Source organism: Zingiber officinale, chromosome 5A (assembly GCF_018446385.1).
Source record: "Zingiber officinale cultivar Zhangliang chromosome 5A, Zo_v1.1, whole genome shotgun sequence".
NCBI classification, from domain to species: domain Eukaryota; kingdom Viridiplantae; phylum Streptophyta; class Magnoliopsida; order Zingiberales; family Zingiberaceae; genus Zingiber; species Zingiber officinale.
Window position 1 is genome coordinate 21421273 of NC_055994.1, and position 18602 is coordinate 21439874.

The window sequence follows — 18602 nt, forward strand, 5'->3', positions numbered from 1 at the left end:
GCCTAAAACTTAAATTTCTATATTTTTATCCTATTTTTTGATGTGATCAAAGGGGGAGAAATAGGTACAAGTTGAGGGGGAGTAGGGGGAGTTAGATTTTTTTTTTTTTCAAATTTTGAATTCAAATCAGTTTATTTTATACTTAGTGTTGCAATTTCTTTTATTGTAAACTTTATACTTAAAGTTTATTACTGCTTGTCTATTATTACCCTAACTTGAACTTGGGTTGATGCACATCAAAAAGGGGGAGATTGTTGGACCCCGTGGTTGTTTTGATGTGATCAACCAAGTTAGGTTGGGTCCTGTTTGATTTTGATCCCTGTGTCTAAGTGTGTAGGAGCTTAGGAGCATAGAAAGTCGAGCGGAAGACGCAGCTAGTGAGAAGGATAGCATGGGAAGGGAGCCGATAGGCTCGGTGTATCCGAGGGATAAAAGGGCTACAGAAGAGTACACCGGTGGATGAGAAGAGTGTATGCATCGTTTGAGGGACAAGAAGCTGGAGCGGAAGCCTGCTCGAGGAGAAAGCTAGAAATTATGTTCGGGTGAGCCCTATTCTGGTGGCCGAAATCACCCAAGAGATCGCAGCAGCAAAGGAGTGAAATGGAGCTGCAAGTGCTGCTGGAGGCGCCTCCGTCCCTTCTGTGGAAGGCGTCTTCCATGGGTGGAAGACGCCTTCTATGAATAATGCGAAGGCGCCTTCCAAGGCTATAGAAGGCGCCTTCGGCCAGTCAAACTAGCCGTTTGCAAGTGGATAAAGATTTATCCACTTGCCACGCTGGAGGCGCCTTCCAAGCCCTTTGGAGGCACCTTCCAAGCCCTTTGGAGGTGCCTTCAAGCTTCAGATAAGATTTTCCAGGGGCTATAAAAAGACCCCTAGACCTAGGAAATCAACAACAATGAGTGAACAACTACTGTAATCATTTCCTAGTCTTTTCTAAGCTTTTCAAAGAGTGTAAGAGGCTTCTCCGTCTATAGAGAAGGAGATTTTTCTAGTAGAGCTTTGCAACCGTTTTGGATTAACAACCGCCTAGGTTGTAACCAAGTCAAATCTGTTTGCCTCTTCTTTTAATTAGTTGCTCATTGATGTGCGTAGATTATATACACCTTTTATGCATATTTGGGCACACATTCACATACTTTGCACATGCTTTGTCTACGTATTTTCGTACTTCTATATTTCCTAGTCTTTTTGTTCGGAGATCTGCTTTTGTGCATTTTCTATACACAGGGGTCGAATTTGGTGAAGGATTCATGTTTGAGGCCAAATCTACAAGTGAATCTAGAGAGGAAAGCGCCATTCCTTAACCTCACACAGCTCTACCATGGGGGGTTGCCCAGGCCGTGTGGAGAGCCCAGGTCGTGTGGCTACAGCAGAGGTGGAAGTTGCCACGGCCGTGTGAACCTCACACGACCGTGCTAAGATTTGAAGCCAGAAAGACCATGGCTGTGTACACTACACAACCATGCAAGCCATCCAGAGCTGAAGCCTTACATGGGCGTGTAGATCAACACGGGCGTGCAAGGTTTCCAGAGACCAAGAAGACTCTGGCCGTGTGCACCACACGACCATGCGAGGTTTCCAGAGGTAGAGGTAGAGGCAGTGCAGGTCGTGTAGATCTACATGGCCGTGCAAGGGAAGCAAAAGCAGTGTGTGCCACGGTCGTGTATTACACACAACCATGTAAGGAAGGCAGAGAAGGGAGTGGCCTTGGCCGTGTGAACCTCACACGGTCATGCCTCGGGGCTGTGTGGCGCCCAAACCTCCCCTCTATATAAGGTCTCCTTCATGAATTGAAAGGGGATCTTCTCCCTTTTGGGGGGAATCAAGATTTGGGGCGTTCCTCCACCTTCTTGGAGGGATTTCCGGCGATCTAAGGGCAGATCTTCATCGTTTCGACTTCGGGGAACGAGGATTAAATCCGAAAACGGTTCTTCATCGTAGATAAGCTTTTCTTCCCTTTCTATCTCGGATTTGGGATCAAGATGCTTGTGTTCTCTTTATCTTTGGGTTTCTTTCCTTGTTCTATGGATTAAATCACTTGTTCTAGGATGGAGGGAGTATTTGTAATGGAGATTTGATGTAAAACTCTTGTGTATTTGCCCATTTCATATTTCTATGATTTTTCCCTGTTTGTATCTATTCTTTCTTGTGTGGATTGTTGTAATTAGGGCTCATTTATCATGCTTGATTGAATGTTTAAATATCTTGTGGATCTTGTATGGATTGCTTCCCATTCGATTTTCTGAGGGACGTTCGTGACAGGAACATGCCCATGTAAGGACATTTGAGAGGTAATCTTGAAAGGAAAATTAGGTATTTCAAGAGGGTAGGATAGATTGTATAGATTATATATGATATCTTGATGCGGTTGAGGGGTGATGAATTCTATGTTAATTATCTGAGGGACGCACGTGATAGGCAAGCCCGTGTAAGGACAACATAGATTCATCCCTAATTGATCACATTTAGGTATAGATTTCAGTCCTAGGTCGGTTGTCTATTGCAAGAGAGAACCGGTAACCTTCTACAAATGATGATCAATTGAGGAATAAGATTTGGTAGATCATTACATTGAATAACATTACAAAGAAACCAAAACTCCTAGAACATACCTTTACCATTGCCCTTATTCTTGTTTCTTATTCTTTCATTTCTACGTTTTACTTTGCATAGTTGCATTTAGCTTTTGAAAACCAATTGATTAGTTGTTTAGCTAATTCGTGTTGAGACATCTTTAGTGCTTATTCCAGTCCCTGTCGATACGATATCTTTTATTATTACTTACGACATTTCTGTACACTTGCGGAGAGTCAACAAATTTTTGGCGCCGTTGTCGAGGGGACTGCGCTATAACATTAGGGATTATCAATTGAGTTAGACTAAACATAACTTTTCTTTTCTTTTCATTTTCATAGTTGAATCTAATTTTTAGAATTCTATTTTCATAACTTTTTCTTGTATTCTTTTCTACTTCTTGCTTGTTGTAATTCTAATTCTACACTTTTAATCTTCTAACATTTTAATCTAATTTTTCTCTGTTTTTCTTGTCTTTGATTCAATTTCATTATTCTTTTTTTTTATTTTGAACAACTATCATTTTGCAATCTTATTCTTGTGTATGTGAAGATCTAACTTTGGAGGAGAACTTCTTCCTCTAGACCCTGAGATAGATAGACCATTTCATAGAAGAAAAATTCTGCAAAGACATTTAGAAGAACAAGAACGTTCTATCATGGCTAATAGACCACTAAAGGATCATACAGCACCTTACACTAGGGGTTTCTATCTAGTATTTCAAGACCTTCAGTTAAAGCAAACAATTTTGAGATCAAACCTGCAATTATTTCTATGGTGCAGCAAAATCAGTTTGGTGGAGGACCACATGAAGACCCAAATCAACACTTGGAGGTCTTCTATGAGATATGCGGTACAATGAAGATGAATGGTGTTCCTTCCGAAGTTGTGCGCTTACTATTGTTTGGGTTTTTTTTAAGAGATAGAGCTAAGCAATGGTTAAACTCTTTGGCTCCAAATAGCATCACCACATGGGAGCAATGTGAGCAATAATTTCTTGACAAATTCTATTCTCCAAGTAAAACGACCCATATGAGGAATCTTATTGCAAGTTTCAAACAAGCTGATTCAGAATCTCTATTTGAAGCTTGGGATAGATATAATAGTATGCTCAGACAATGCCCACACCATGTTTTGGAGAGGTGGTTAGTGTTACATAAATTTTATAATGGCATCAATTACCATATAAAGGTGTCCTTTGATTCAGCTGCTGGAGGGGCACTTATGAACAAGAGCTTGGATGAAGTCGAAGAAATAATTGAGAGTGTAGCACAAAATCACCATCAATGGGCTAATAAAAGAAGTGGTGGCTATTCTTGTATGAACCCAACAATAAAAGCATCAGGGAAATTTGATGTTGATGCAGTTACTTTATTGGCTGCAAAACTGGATGCTCTTACAAAGAGATTTGAAAACATGGGAGCTATTTCAAATACGGTCAATGCCATTGTTTCTTCTTGTGAAGTATGTGGAAGTTCTGAACATTCTAATGACTCATGTCCATTGAGAAGAATACTTCCCCAAAGTTGAAGGATCCAGGGAGCTTCTATATTCCTTGCAATATAGGAACTGAATTTATCGAGAAAGCTTTTTGTGATTTGGGGGCAAGTGTTAGCCTCATTCCTTATTCTATTTGTAATAAATTAGGTCTCAAAAACTTTAAACTTACTACCATGACACTACAACTTGTTGATCATTCCTGCAGGTACCCTATGGGTATTGTTGAAGATGTGCCGATAGAGGTAGGTGGGAGTATAATTCCCACAGATTTTGTGGTGTTAGACATGGAGGAGGACCCAAAAATTCCTATCATATTGGGAAGACCATTCCTTGCTACAGCGGGATCTATTATAGATGTTAAAAATCATAAACTTTCTTTGGTAATTGGTAAGGAACGGTTGGAATATGATTTATCCAATGCCTCTAACCATGTCTCTTCTCTTTTGAATGCTTGTAGCAGGGCAAGTATTTATAAACTTGAGGAGTGGAATTTTCATCCTCATGGGAGGTCACCAAATGAAGAAAATATTATGGTGGAAGATGTTGGGAGAATTCCTCCCAACAAAAATGACAAATATGTCTGCCCTCCAAGGGTGAGGAAAAGAGAAGAATGATTAGATTGGTCGAGCTAAAGACCCTAAACAAGCGCTTCTTGGGAGGCAACCCAAGGGTTCTTTTAGTTAGTGCATTTTATGTTTCTATATTTTTATTAGTAGTGTTTTTACTTTGTCTTTTTGCTTGGTTTTCAGGTTGAAATTTCGCTTCCATGAGCTGACCATGACTGCTTCATGGGCATGGAAGTATTGGAGAAGCAAGAAAGGAGAAAAATCATCAAGTGGAGCAAAACAGAGCATGGCTGTGTGTTGTACATGATCAGGCATATGCTGCAGAGGAGGGTGATGCTCTAGCTGTGTCTACATGACACGACCATGTAGAGTCTCCAGAGAAGAAAAGGTGCATGGTCGTGTCTCAGACACAGCCATGTGAAGACTCCAGAGGAGGAAAGCTTCTTGGCCATCTCTCACACACGACCGTGTGAAGAAACTAGTACCGAAGCATGCACTAGTCGTGTCATTCGACATGGTCGTGTGCTAATTTCAGAGGAAGAAACAAGTGAGGCTGTGTCCTAGACACGACCGTGCAAGGATAGTCGAGAAGAAGAAGGTTACGGCCGTGCCAATTGGCACGGCCGTGTGAGTCAACCCGAGAGGAAGAAGGGAGGGGTCGTGTAGATCTGTACGACCCGTGTGGAGAAACTGTTCAGGTCGTGTCTCCTATATACGACCATATTTAAGCCATGTCCACCACACACCCCCCTCATCTCAACACCCTCTTCTCTCCAAAACTCCTTTCTTCTTCAACCTTTTCTCCAAATCTTCTCAGATCTAGGTCTAAAACTCTTTCTTTTCCACAAACTTCATCTAGATCTAGATTTTTCTTTTCTCCTAGACTCAAGATCTCCACTTTCATAACCCTAAGATCCTATTCTTCAAGAACTCTTTCTTCAAGATCTAGCTTCTCTAATCACAAACAGTACCCTTCCCCACTCAAACTTGACAATATGTCCAACCTTCTGAAGAGACTTTGTAAGGGGGGTGGTGGATCTAGTGGATACAAAGGGAAGGAGCCAACCAAAGATAAAGGGAAACAACCGGTGAAAGGCAAAGGAAAGAGGACCTCACGCGGCGAAGGTAATGACAACGAATTCAATATCGTGTTTAGAAATGATGATCAAATAACTAGATTTGCAATTCTTGTCAATAGAAAGATCGTGTGTACTAGGTATATGGATCCAACCGTTTTAGATATGATGGGAATTAGAGATGATATATATTGGATGATTGAGTTCTTGGATTGGAGTGATATTTTGTACACACATCTACCTACTTATCCTCGCCTTGTTTTGGAGTTTCTAAGTTCACTAGATATCTATTTTGCCAATGAGGATGATTATGTTGGCAAGATAACTTTTAGATTAATGAATCAAGAATTTCATTGGACATTTAGTGACTGTAACACTTATTTTGGATTGTCTTCTGGTAGCTCTCAGAGGTTTGATTCTAGGTTTAATTGGAACAATTTTTGGAGTTCGATTACCGGATTAGATCAACCCTATGAGCCCTCTAGAGCCAAGGTTTCTCACATGCAAAACCCTATTTTTAGATATCTACATCAAGTCATGAGCAAAACTATTTTTGGTAGAGGGGAAAGTGATGGAGTCGTTAAGAAAGTAGAACTTTATTCTCTATGGGCTATGTTACATAAGGTTGATTTTGATTCTGGCTTTCATTTTTTGCAAACCTTAGTGAGAGCTACAAGGGCATCTTCGGGATCAATAGTTCTTGGTGGTTTGATTACTCAAATAGCCATTAACATGGAGCTTGATTTAGATGGGTTGGAAGTTACTCAAGGCAATGATATGATCGATATGGATGCTTATCTTGCTATGAAAATAATTATTCGGGATGAGAATGGTTTTGCATTTCCTAGGAGGAATGGTTTTCCTTTACCCCTTCCTTGTCTTGATCAAACTACAGTTCGTAACCCAGCTAATTGGGTAATTACTGATTTAGACCCCAAAAATGTCCCTTCCATATCCGGAGATACAGAGCCATACATTGAGCCCTCGACATCTGGACACTCGCAGCCCTCCAAACTGTTGGTTGGTCCTAGGAATATCGTACCGGTTCCCCTGTACAAAAATTTTGTACAAGTCCTGAACCTTTCCTAACAACCTATTATGTTCCTTAGAAATTAAATTTGGAATCGCAAACAGAACTTAACATTATTGATTCCAAATTTAACTTATCTATTCTTAGTGGATTAGACTTGGATCACAAATGATACTTAACATTATAGATCCAAATCCACCAAGGTTACAAATTTAATTAAATATTAATTTCAAAAATCGGTTCCCAAGTCAAACATGGTGAGACACACGACCTACTTGGGTATGAGAACATCCACCACTGCCTCGACAAAGCCTCTTAACGAAATTCAATATTTAATTTCCTTATATAACCTTAGGTTTAACCAAAAAGAATAATCGAATCACAAGATCGACAAATAAAATAAAATAAAAGAAACACAACTTCGAATTACAAATCCAAAAATCTAGAATCTCTAGCCTCTTGTGTTTAGAATTCATACAAAGAAAAACTAGTATGATACGGAAAATAATTACTAGTTATACCTTTCTTTGTATGCAACAACCTCTTGATCTTCTACCATATTCCTCTTCTTATCTCGGACGTCGTGTGGGCGACAATCTTCCAAGATGAGAACCACCCAAGCCCTTCTTCTTCCTTATTCCAAGTTTCGACCAAGCAAATTTATCCAAGAGATAGCAAGTCTTGGCCACCACCACCAAGCTCCAAGGGATGCTAGAAACAAAGCCTCCTTTTCCTCCTTCTTCTCCTAGCAAGATCCTGCTGTTGGTGCAATATCCCTCAGGTCAAGGTTGACCTGGGTAACCAAGCTGAGTCTTGGTTTGGGTTTAGATGTTTGACAATAAGATATTGATTGAAGAAGAGTCAAGTAGGTCAAGGTTGACCGGATACTTGACTGGGAAGTCCTAACTGGGATGTTAGGCAAAATGAAAGACCTAGTGAGTGAAGCTAGGCAGTATGAAAGTCTTGGTGAGTGAAGCCAGGCAGAAGGAAAGTCCTGGTGAGTGAAGCCAGGCAGAAGGAAAGTCCTGGTAAGTGAAGCCAGGCAGAAGAAAAGTCCTGGTGAGTGAAGCCAGGCAGATGGAAATCCTGGTGAGTGAAGCCAGGTGAAAGTCCTAGTGAGTGAAGCTAGGCAGATGGAAATCCTGGTGAGTGAAGCCAGGTGAAAGTCCTAGTGAGTGAAGCTAGGCAGATGGAAATCCCGGTGAGTGAAGTCAGGTGAAAGTCCTAGTGAGTGAAGCTAGGCAGATGGAAAACCCTAGTGAGTGAAGCTAGGTGAAAGTCCTGGTGAGTGAAGCCAGGCAAGGGAAAATCCAGATGGATCAAGGATGATTGGACATCTGGTGTTGGGAAGTCCAAGTAGGTCAAAGGATTGACTGGATACTTGGCATGAAAGAAAAGTCCAAGTAGGTCAAAGGGATTGACCGGATACTTGGCACAGAGAAAAGTCCAAGTAGGTCAAAGGGATTGACCAGATACTTGGCACAGAGAAAAGTCCAAGTGGGTCAAAGGGATTGACCGGACACTTGGTAAGGGAGTCCTAGCAGGTCAAGGGAGTGACTAGATGCTAGGCATGACATACCAACAGGTCAAGGTTGACCGGATGTTGGTTTGGGAGGTTTGGGACTTGGTTTTGGACAAAAATCAAGTGCTGGATCGATCAGTGGATCGATCCAGACCTGTCCCAGCGAACAGAGAGCCTCTGGATCGATCCAGAGGTCCGGATCGATCAGTGGATCGATTGGGACGCGGCTGCTTCGCGCGATAAGCGCTGGATCGATCCGTGGATCGATCCGTGGATCGATCCAGGCGCTTTTCCAGAGCACAGAGGCGCTCTGGATCGATCCGTGGATCGATCCAAAGCCTCCCCGATCGATTGGGAATATTCGAATCGATCGGGATCCGACCGTTGGCGTCGTTTATAGCTGCAGGCGTGTGATGGCTGCGACATCTCTTCACGGTTTCATCTCAGATCTTCGCCAGCTCCTCCACAGCACTCTCAAAGCTCGTGATCGCCAGTTCTTGAAGGTTCTTGGAAGCTCTCCGAGTCAAGAGGCAGATCAAAGGCAAGAAGAGAAGCTAGGGTTAGGGTTTTCTGCATTCATTGTAAGTTTTGCGCTTGTATTTTGTTTCCCTTTCCTTCTTCTTGTACCGAGAGTCTTGTAGGGCTTCTCCGCCCTTGGTAGTTACCATAAAGGAGAGTTTTATTTAGTGGAGGGTGTGTGTGTTGGTGTAGATCCTTGGATTAGTCACCTCTTGTGAGGTGGATACCAAGTAAACCAACCGTGTTAGCGTTGTTGTATTTGTTTCTGTATTTTCCGCTGCATATTCTTGAAGAAACAAGCAACGCCGAGCAACGCCGAGCAACGAGCGAACGCGACGAGCTATTCACCCCCCCTCTAGCTACTTTTGGTCCTAACAAGTGGTATCAGAGCAAGGCCGCTCTTCACCGGAATCATCGCCGGAAGGGTCAAGCATAACAAGAAAAGCTAGAGGGGTGAAGAAGTTGGAGCAAATTCTTCAAGTTCAAGATTTTATCAAGCTCAACTTCAAGATGCAATTCCAAGATGGACTTGGATTTGACACAAGGGTGGCTCCACCATATTCATCTACAAGCTTGATTCTTGGAAATCAAGAATCGAAAATTTTCTTATGATGGAGATAGAGCAATGGTTTGCTCTCATGGAAGGTTTTGAAGCTCCCACAAATTCCAAGGGCAAAGTACTCAAAAGGAGCAAGTGGAGCAAAGACCAAATCCAAAGATGTGAGGCCAATGACAAAGTGACCAAGCTTTTGGTCAATTTATTGCCAAGCAACATCTTGGAACAAATTGGAGAGTTTGAAGATGCCAAGGAGCTTTGGAGCAAATTGGCAAGAATTCATGAGATCCCCTCCACTGTACCAGATCAAGGAGAATCCAAAGAGGGTGACTCATTGGATCAAGACCAAGAGGAGGACTCCGAGGTTGAGAGATGCTCAACCTCCAAGAAGAAGTTCAAGAAGAAGCTTCATCTTCAAGGGAATGCAACGAAGGGAACAAGGAGGGAGCATACTCCTTGTTTCATATTCAAGATGATGAAGCCTCCACCTCTAGGATTGAGGGGGAGCAATCCTTGGTGACACCGGATCAAGAAGAAGGAGAAGCTTCTACATCCGGGTCAAGAGATGAAGAGATTGAAGAAGCTTCTACCTCCACGAGTCAAGAAAAATCAAATGGAGGAGAATCAAGATCGGATCAAGAGGAAGCTTCTACCTCCGGATCCAAAGGAAAAGATGCCACCCCTACAAGCAAAGGTATAAATATTTCAATTAAAAATAAAAATCATATTATATGCTTTGAGTGTAGGGAACATGGACACTACAAGAGCAAGTGCCCTAAATTGGCCAAGAAGAAGGGTCAAGTGGCACAAAAGGGCAAGGCGAAGCCCAAGGAGATCATCCCCAACACAAAGAAGAGCAAGGAGCATATTATATGCTTCTCTTGCAATCAAAAGGGGCATTACCGAAGTCAATGCCCCAAGGGGAAGAAGGTGGTCAAGGCTCAAGGATGCACTAGGCAAGGGGAGCCTCCAAGGTAAAGAAGAAGGTAACATTTATTGAGCCTACCCCTTTACATTATGGTAAAAGCATGATAGTTCTAACTTTTATCATTTTAATGCAATTTACCATAAGAATAGAAAGCATGAGGGCTTTAAGGAAAAACATGTGGCCCTACATGCCAAAACTACCCAACCTAAGGTTAGGAAGGTAGATAGACACTTGGGCAATAACTCTAAAGATTTTAGATACAAGCCCAAGAACAAATATGCTCATGAATCAAATGAAAAATCTAAAACTAAGGACTTAGTGATAGAAAATCAAGTCTTAAGGTCAAGGCTTGATAAAATGGAAAGGACCCTAAAAAGGATGGAAAATATCCTAAAAGGGCAAAATGAGCATAGCCTAGGTCTAGGAGCACAAAGGTCATCTAATGGCCATAGAGGTTTGGGATACAAACCAAAGGCTAAGAAGGATGTGCCCTCTTACCATAGAGTTCCATATAGTTATGGAACAAACCCTAGGTCTAGTGGTCAAGCCAAGAATACTAGGGAAGTCATCCCTAAGAGTATCTTTGCAACCAAAGTGACTAAGACTTCTAAGAAGTCTAAGAAAGTCACTAACAAGGTCACAAGGGAGGCTATCCCTAGAGTTGACCTAGAAAATGTGACCAAGGCTTCTAAGAAGCCCAACAAGGTCAATAGGAAGGTATCTAGGAAAGTTATCCCTAGTGAGTACCTAGAGAATCCAAGGAGCACCAATAGGTGTTGGGTTCCTAGGAGCATCTTCTCTACCCCATAGATGGGTTAGAGAGTGTCAACTCCGATTAGAAGGGTAGTTAACCCAACTTTGAGGAAATTGACACTCAAGGAGCATTTTCAAGGTTTTAGTTAACCTTTGAAAATGAAATGGAATTATTGATTACTCCTTGAAAGAGTAAAATGTGTCTAATGGTGAAATTTTGATTTTATCTTAAAATGGCACAAATTGGGAAAACCTTGAGAAATACCAAGTTGGGATTTTGGTATTCTCTTGGAAATTTAAGGCAATCCGGGCCTTGATTTATGTAATCACTCTTGAGGAAAAATGGAATATGCCAACATTTGAGGACATGTTTATTTTCAATTGGCATACATTAAATCAAGGAAATTAGAAATGCCAATTTAGGCTTTGGCATTCTCTTGTAGCACTTTAGGGCAATCTAGGTTTAAGATGTAAGTTTAGCTAAGACTTTAAGGATACTTAGATAGTTAATCTAGGTATATTTTATTTATGCTAAATCTTGCCATGATTGTTTGCCCATCATATGCCATGACATCATGTCTAGTTTTGCATTCATGTTTTATTATGAAAAATCCAAAAATACCATGTCATGACATTCATACATCATGTAGTAATAGGATATTTTCTTTTGAAAATTATTTTCTTTTGATGTATGCCATAACATAATCATGCATTAAGTTTAATTCCTTGTAATTAAGGACGAATGGCATTTAACGACACTTATTGACAAGTGACATCCTAGGTGGATGTCTAATATCTCTAAAATGCCTAGATAGATATGCATGATCCCTAGAATAGGGCAAAACCAAATTTTACATCTCACAAAGACCTCTAAGATGACTTGTATGTGTTTTGTCCACAATAGATACAAGTGAGATATTAGGATGATGAACAAAACTCAACATGCTGATTTAGTGCATTCTTTTGAGTTTTAGGTTCATCAAAACACATAGTTATGTGTTTTCCCATCATTGGGAAAGCTAATGTACAAGTCATGTGCATTATGCCCAAGGAACATGATGGGATATTGGTTTTGAAAATGTTTTTAAAATGTTTTTGGAAAACCTTGGTGAAGGCTATCTTTTGATAGTAATCACCATTGAATAGTTAGACACAAACTTGAAGAAAAACACTAAAGTTTTTGCAAGTTTTCAAGTTTGTGTCAATCTTTGAAAATATGATGTATTTTCATAGAAATCTATTTTTCCATGATTAAGTATGCCCTAAATAATGTCTACACTAAATTTCATGATTTTTGGATTTTTATAGAATTTTCTAGGGGTTTCTGAAGTTGACTGAAATGGAATTTCAGCAACTATCAGAGCTCCGATCGATCCATGGATCGATTGGAGTGCCCGAATCGATCCGTGGATCGATTCAGAAGGCAAGCCTCTCGCGAACAGAAGCTCGCTGGATCGATCAGCCGATCGATCCAGGTAGTCTGAATCGATCAGTGGATCGATTCAGAAAGGTTCAATCGATTGGAACCCAACTCCAATCGATCCAAGTTGCTGATTTTGGCTGGGAAGGCTTGATTTCAGCATCTTTGAACCTCTTTGAGTCTAGGTAACCATTCCAAACCCCTAAAATACATTTGTATACATACAAAGGGTGTTTTCATGTTGAAAACAAGGATAGATTGGTTAACGAAGACTAAGTAGAAGTTTAGGTTGAGGTTGTTTCAAATATTGAACATTTAAACCTCAAAACTTCTAAATTTGGGTTTCCTAATGTTTTAGGGATTCCAAGTCATTGTTGGTGCAATGACAGAAGTTACCACCGTGCCTTTAGGGGGAGGGACTCTTTAAAGACATGAAAATTACTTTTCATGAACCTTGGAAGGTGGTTAACCTTCTTTAAAGAAAATGCTCATGTATGAGCTTTTGAACTTGAAATGGGGAGTGGATATCCGCATTATTTCAAGTGGGAACTCAAGTGGTTAGATAATGCTCAAGGTTGGGTATTTGTCTATATTGAGGGAGAAGTTAAGGATAAATGAAGGGTATGGGACCTTCTTTATCGTGTTGATCACAACGAGTGATGTTGTGAACAACGATGAGCAACTCTTCAGGGGGAGAGTCTTCAACAAATGGATTTGTTGACGTGTGCCCAGAATTGGAGCATAGGTTGATGTGTGTCCAACGATGGGTTGATGTGTGCCAATAGGGGGAGAATGTATGGTTAAGCTTAGGCCTTCATTACCTATGGGAAGGTCATAGGGGGAGAATGAAAGGACTCATGAAAGGGAGTAAGTTAGGCTTTCATTACCTAGAGGGAGTTTGCCCTCTTAGGGGGAGAATGAAGAGCTTAATTTATACTTTCATTACCTAGTGGCATGAAGAAGGAGGCTATGGGATTAGCCTAACTTACATATGGGATTGTAAGTGTTATTGTGGTATTGTCAAACATCAAAAAGGGGGAGATTGTTGGTGCAATATCCCTCAGTTCAAGGTTGACCTGGGTAACCAAGCTGAGTCTTGGTTTGGGTTTAGATGTTTGACAATAAGATATTGATTGAAGAAGAGTCAAGTAGGTCAAGGTTGACCGGATACTTGACTGGGAAGTCCTAACTGGGATGTTAGGCAAAATGAAAGACCTAGTGAGTGAAGCTAGGCAGTATGAAAGTCCTGGTGAGTGAAGCCAGGCAGAAGGAAAGTTCTGGTAAGTGAAGCCAGGCAGAAGGAAAGTCCTGGTAAGTGAAGCCAGGCAGAAGAAAAGTCCTGGTGAGTGAAGCCAGGCAGATGGAAATCCTGGTGAGTGAAGCCAGGTGAAAGTCCTAGTGAGTGAAGCTAGGCAGATGAAAATCCTAGTGAGTGAAGCCAGGTGAAAGTCCTAGTGAGTGAAGCTAGGCAGATGGAAATCCTGGTGAGTGAAGCCAGGTGAAAGTCCTAGTGAGTGAAGCTAGGCAGATGGAAAACCCTAGTGAGTGAAGCTAGGTGAAAGTCCTGGTGAGTGAAGCCAGGCAAGGGAAAATCCAGATGGATCAAGGATGATTGGACATCTGGTGTTGGGAAGTCCAAGTAGGTCAAAGGATTGACTGGATACTTGGCATGAAAGAAAAGTCCAAGTAGGTCAAAGGATTGACTGGATACTTGGCATGAAAGAAAAGTCCAAGTAGGTCAAAGGGATTGACCGGATACTTGGCACAGAGAAAAGTCCAAGTGGGTCAAAGGGATTGACCGGACACTTGGTAAGGGAGTCCTAGCAGGTCAAGGGAGTGACTAGATGCTAGGCATGACATACCAACAGGTCAAGGTTGACCGGATGTTGGTTTGGGAGGTTTGGGACTTGGTTTTGGACAAAAATCAAGTGCTGGATCGATCAGTGGATCGATCCAGGCTCTGGATCGATCAGTGGATCGATCCAGACCTGTCCCAGCGAACAGAGAGCCTCTGGATCGATCCAGAGGTCCCAATCGATCAGTGGATCGATTGGGACGCGGCTGCTTCGCGCGATAAGCGCTGGATCGATCCGTGGATCGATCCAGGCGCTCTGGATCGATCCGTGGATCGATCCAAAGCCTCCCCGATCGATTGGGAATATTCGAATCGATCGGGATCCGACCGTTGGCGTCGTTTATAGCTGCAGGCATGTGATGGCTGCGGCATCTCTTCACGGTTTCATCTCAGATCTTCGCCAGCTCCTCCACAGCACTCTCAAAGCTCGTGATCGCCAGTTCTTGAAGGTTCTTGGAAGCTCTCCGAGTCAAGAGGTGGATCAAAGGCAAGAAGAGAAGCTAGGGTTAGGGTTTTCTGCATTCATTGTAAGCTTTGCGCTTGTATTTTGTTTCCCTTTCCTTCTTCTTGTACCGAGAGTCTTGTAGGGCTTCTCCTCCCTTGGTAGTTACCATAAAGGAGAGTTTTATTTAGTGGAGGGTGTGTGTGTTGGTGTGGATCCTTGGATTAGTCACCTCTTGTGAGGTGGATACCAAGTAAACCAACCGTGTTAGCGTTGTTGTATTTGTTTCTATATTTTCCGCTGCATATTCTTGAAGAAACAAGCAACGCCGAGCAACGCCGAGCAACGAGCGAACGCGACGAGCTATTCACCCCCCCCCCTTCTAGCTACTTTTGGTCCTAACACCTGCCACTTTCCTGTTAGGATGTATACTAAAAGTCTAGCTTTTGGTATAAACATTTATCTAGAAATAAGAATCACATTGGTCAAATGTCTATATTTATGATAAATGTAGTTGTTCAATTAATTTATATTGTAGATAACATGGTGTGTGGTGTCACACACAGAGGATCATGTTATCAGTACCTTATAAATTATAAACAGTAGCTCACGACCAAGATGGAAAGGAACAAACCATTGGAAGGTCGTAGTGTAATTAGGTATTAGTTTATCTTAACTATATAATTACACTAGTACACTTAGAGTGTATTGAGTAGGACCATTAGAGGTCGTTTCTTTTATACTGACTTTATAAAGGAACAAAGACCTTAGTTATTATGGAAGTGTGTGCTCTTAATCCTAATATAATAACAAGCACATATATTTGATATTTATTTCTTTAATTTATCAATGGGTGAGATTTAGTTCGATAAATCAATAAGCTTGATAAGTTGGGAAATGATATCACTTATAGTGTGTGTTGTTGATTATAGAAGGAAATTGTGTCCTAGTAATCTAGGTTGAGAATGCCCCCAAGAGGAGCTCATAAGGATTGTCATGTTAAACCCTACAGGTGGACTTAGTCTGACATGACGATAAGGTTGAGTGGTACTACTCTTGGACTAAGATATTAATTAAATGAGTTGTCAGTAACTCACTTAATTAGTGGACATTCGACATCTTAAACACAGGGAGACTAACACACTCATAATAAGAAGGAGCCCAAAAATGTAATTTGGGATTGGTGCGGTAGTTCAATAATATTTCTCTAGTGGAATGAATTATTATTGATAAAATTAAGTTGTGTGTTCGGGGCGAACACGGGATACTTAATTTTATCAGGAGACCAAAACCAATTCCTCCTCTCGGTCCCTATTGTAGCCTCTTAATTATAGAGTACTATACCCACCTTCTTACCCATTCTATAGGGGCCGACCAAGCTAGGGCCGGCCATGGCTTGGTTCATGGGTGAATTCATGTGGTCGGCCCTAGCTTGAACTCAAGCTTGGCCCTAGCTTGAACTCAAGCTTGGGTGGCCGGCCCTATTAAAATAAAAAGGAATTTTAATTTTTAAAAATTTTTATTATGTGGATAATATGATTTAAAAGAGAGTTTAAAAATTTAAATCTTTCCTTTTATAAAATTCTACAAAAGATTAAGAGAAGAGCTAAATCTCTTTCCTTATTTGTAGATTAAAAGGTTGATTTTAATTTTGGTAAAAACTTTCCTTTTAATCATGTTCATAATTTAAAAGAAAGTTTAAAAATTAAAAATTCTCTTTTATTAGTTTCTACAAAAGATTAAAAAAAGATTTAATATCTTTCCTTATTTGTAGATTGAAAGGAGACTTTAATATTTAGAGATAACTTTCCTTTTTGAAAATTATCCACATGTTTAAAAGAAAGATTTTAATTTATAAAATTTCCTTTTTATTAACCAATCATGAAGGGATTAAAATTATTGGAAATTTTTTTTATAAATTTCTGGAAATAAATTAGAAAATTTTAATTTTTGTTTTAATTAAAACTCTCCTTGTTTTGGGGAAAGAGGTGGTCGGGCCATTGTAATTGAAAAAAAAAGAAAAATATTTTAATTAAAATAATTTTTCTTTTTCATGGCAAAGGAATTAAGGAAATTTTTATTTAAATTTCCTTATTTGCCAAGACCAAGGATTATAAAAGAGGGGGTAGAGGTGCCTTCATGGTGAACAACTCTATTCTTTTTCTTCCTCTCTTTTCTTCCTAGGTGTGGTCGGCCCCTAGAGTTTCCCCTTCCTCTTCTCTCTTCTTCTTCTTGTGGCCGAGACTTCATCACCTCTTGGAGACATAGAAGTAGCCGGGTCTAGCTTGGAGAAAAGGAGAGAAAGGAGGCTTGTTTCTTGCATCCCTTGGAGCTTGGTTGGTGGAAAAAGTTCTTCATCCTTTGGAAGTTTTTGCTTGGCCGAAACTTGAAGGAAGGAAGAAGAAGGTGCCTTGGTGGTTGTCATCTCGGAAGATCATTGCCCACACAATGTCTGAGGTTAGAAGAGGAATACGATAGAAGATCAAGAGGTCATTGAAAGTTCACAAAGAAAGGTATAACTAGTAATTATTTTCGACATCATACTAGTTTTATTTCTTTGTAATAATACCAAATACAAGAGGCATGTGATTCTAGATTTCGAATTAGTTTTCGATGTCGTGTTCTTTTGTTTTCTTTTCGAACTTGTGCTTCGATTATTCTTTTTGGTTAACCTAGAGTCATTTAAGAAAATTAAATATTAACATTCCTTAAAAGGCTTTGTCTAGGTGGTGGTGGTTGCTCCCATATCCAAGAAGGTCATGTGCCTCGCCATGCAGTCCTGGAAGCCAAATTTGGAAACTAATATTTAATCAACTTTGTGACCTAAGTGATTTGGATTGAAGTGTTAAGTTCCGCAGGAGATCCAAATCTAAACCTAAAAGAATATATAAGTTAAACTTGGGATCAAACGTGTTAAGTTCTGCAGGCGATCCAAGTTTAATTTAAAAGAACACATGGTAGCTAGGAAAGGTTAAGATCTTGTACAAAAGTTTTGTACAAAGGAACCGTTAGGTTTTTCGAGTCGCAACCAACACTTCCAAGCTCCAAGAGATGATGAGGTTCGGCCAAGGAGAAGAAAGAAAAAGGAAAAGGGAGAATAAGAGGGTAGGCCACACCAAGGAAGAGAGGAGAGAATAGAAGAGAGTTCACTTTTTGTGAAGGCACTGTTGGTTAGTCCAAGGAAAATTGTACCGGCTCCACTATACAAAATTTTTGTACAAGTGTCGAACCTTTCCTTAAATAACCTATTGTGTTCTTTAGAAGTTAAATTAGGAATCGCAGACGGAACTTAACATCATTGATTCCAAATTTAACTTATCTGTTCTTAATGGTTTAGATTTGAATCACAAGCGAAACTTAACACTATTGATTCAAATCCACCTATGTTATTAATTCCATTAAATATTAATTTCCAAAATTGGCTTCCAGGACTGCATGGCCTTCTTGGATATGGGAGCAACCACCACCGCCTAGACAAAGCCTTTTAAGAAAAGCTAATATTTAATTTCCTTAAATAACTCTAGGTTAACCAAAAAGAACAATCGAATCACAAATTCAAAAAATAAAATAAAAGAAACACAACTTCAAACCAAATCCAAAAACTCTAGAATCATATGCCTCTTGTGTTTGGTATTTCCAAAAATAACTATACAAAGAAAACTAGTATGATGCGAAAAACAATTATTAGTTATACCTTTCTTTGTAAGCAAATAACCTCTTGATCTTCTACCGTATTCCTCTTCTTATCCCGGACGTTGTGTGGGCAAAGATGAGAACTACCAAGAACCTTCTTCTTCCTTCTAGGTTTTGGCCACCAAAAGCTCCTCCAAAGATGATGAGGTTCGGCCACCACCAAGCTC

At 40.5% G+C, this 18602-nt stretch overlaps 1 non-coding gene across 1 annotated transcript; it reads right to left on the bottom strand.

The window, feature by feature from the left end:
• Positions 1-3605: 3605 nt before the first annotated feature.
• Positions 3606-3711, bottom strand: LOC121983608. Its single transcript, XR_006112638.1, has one exon. It is a non-coding gene; the product is annotated as a small nucleolar RNA R71 (small nucleolar RNA).
• Between the last annotated feature and the right edge of the window lie 14891 nt (positions 3712-18602).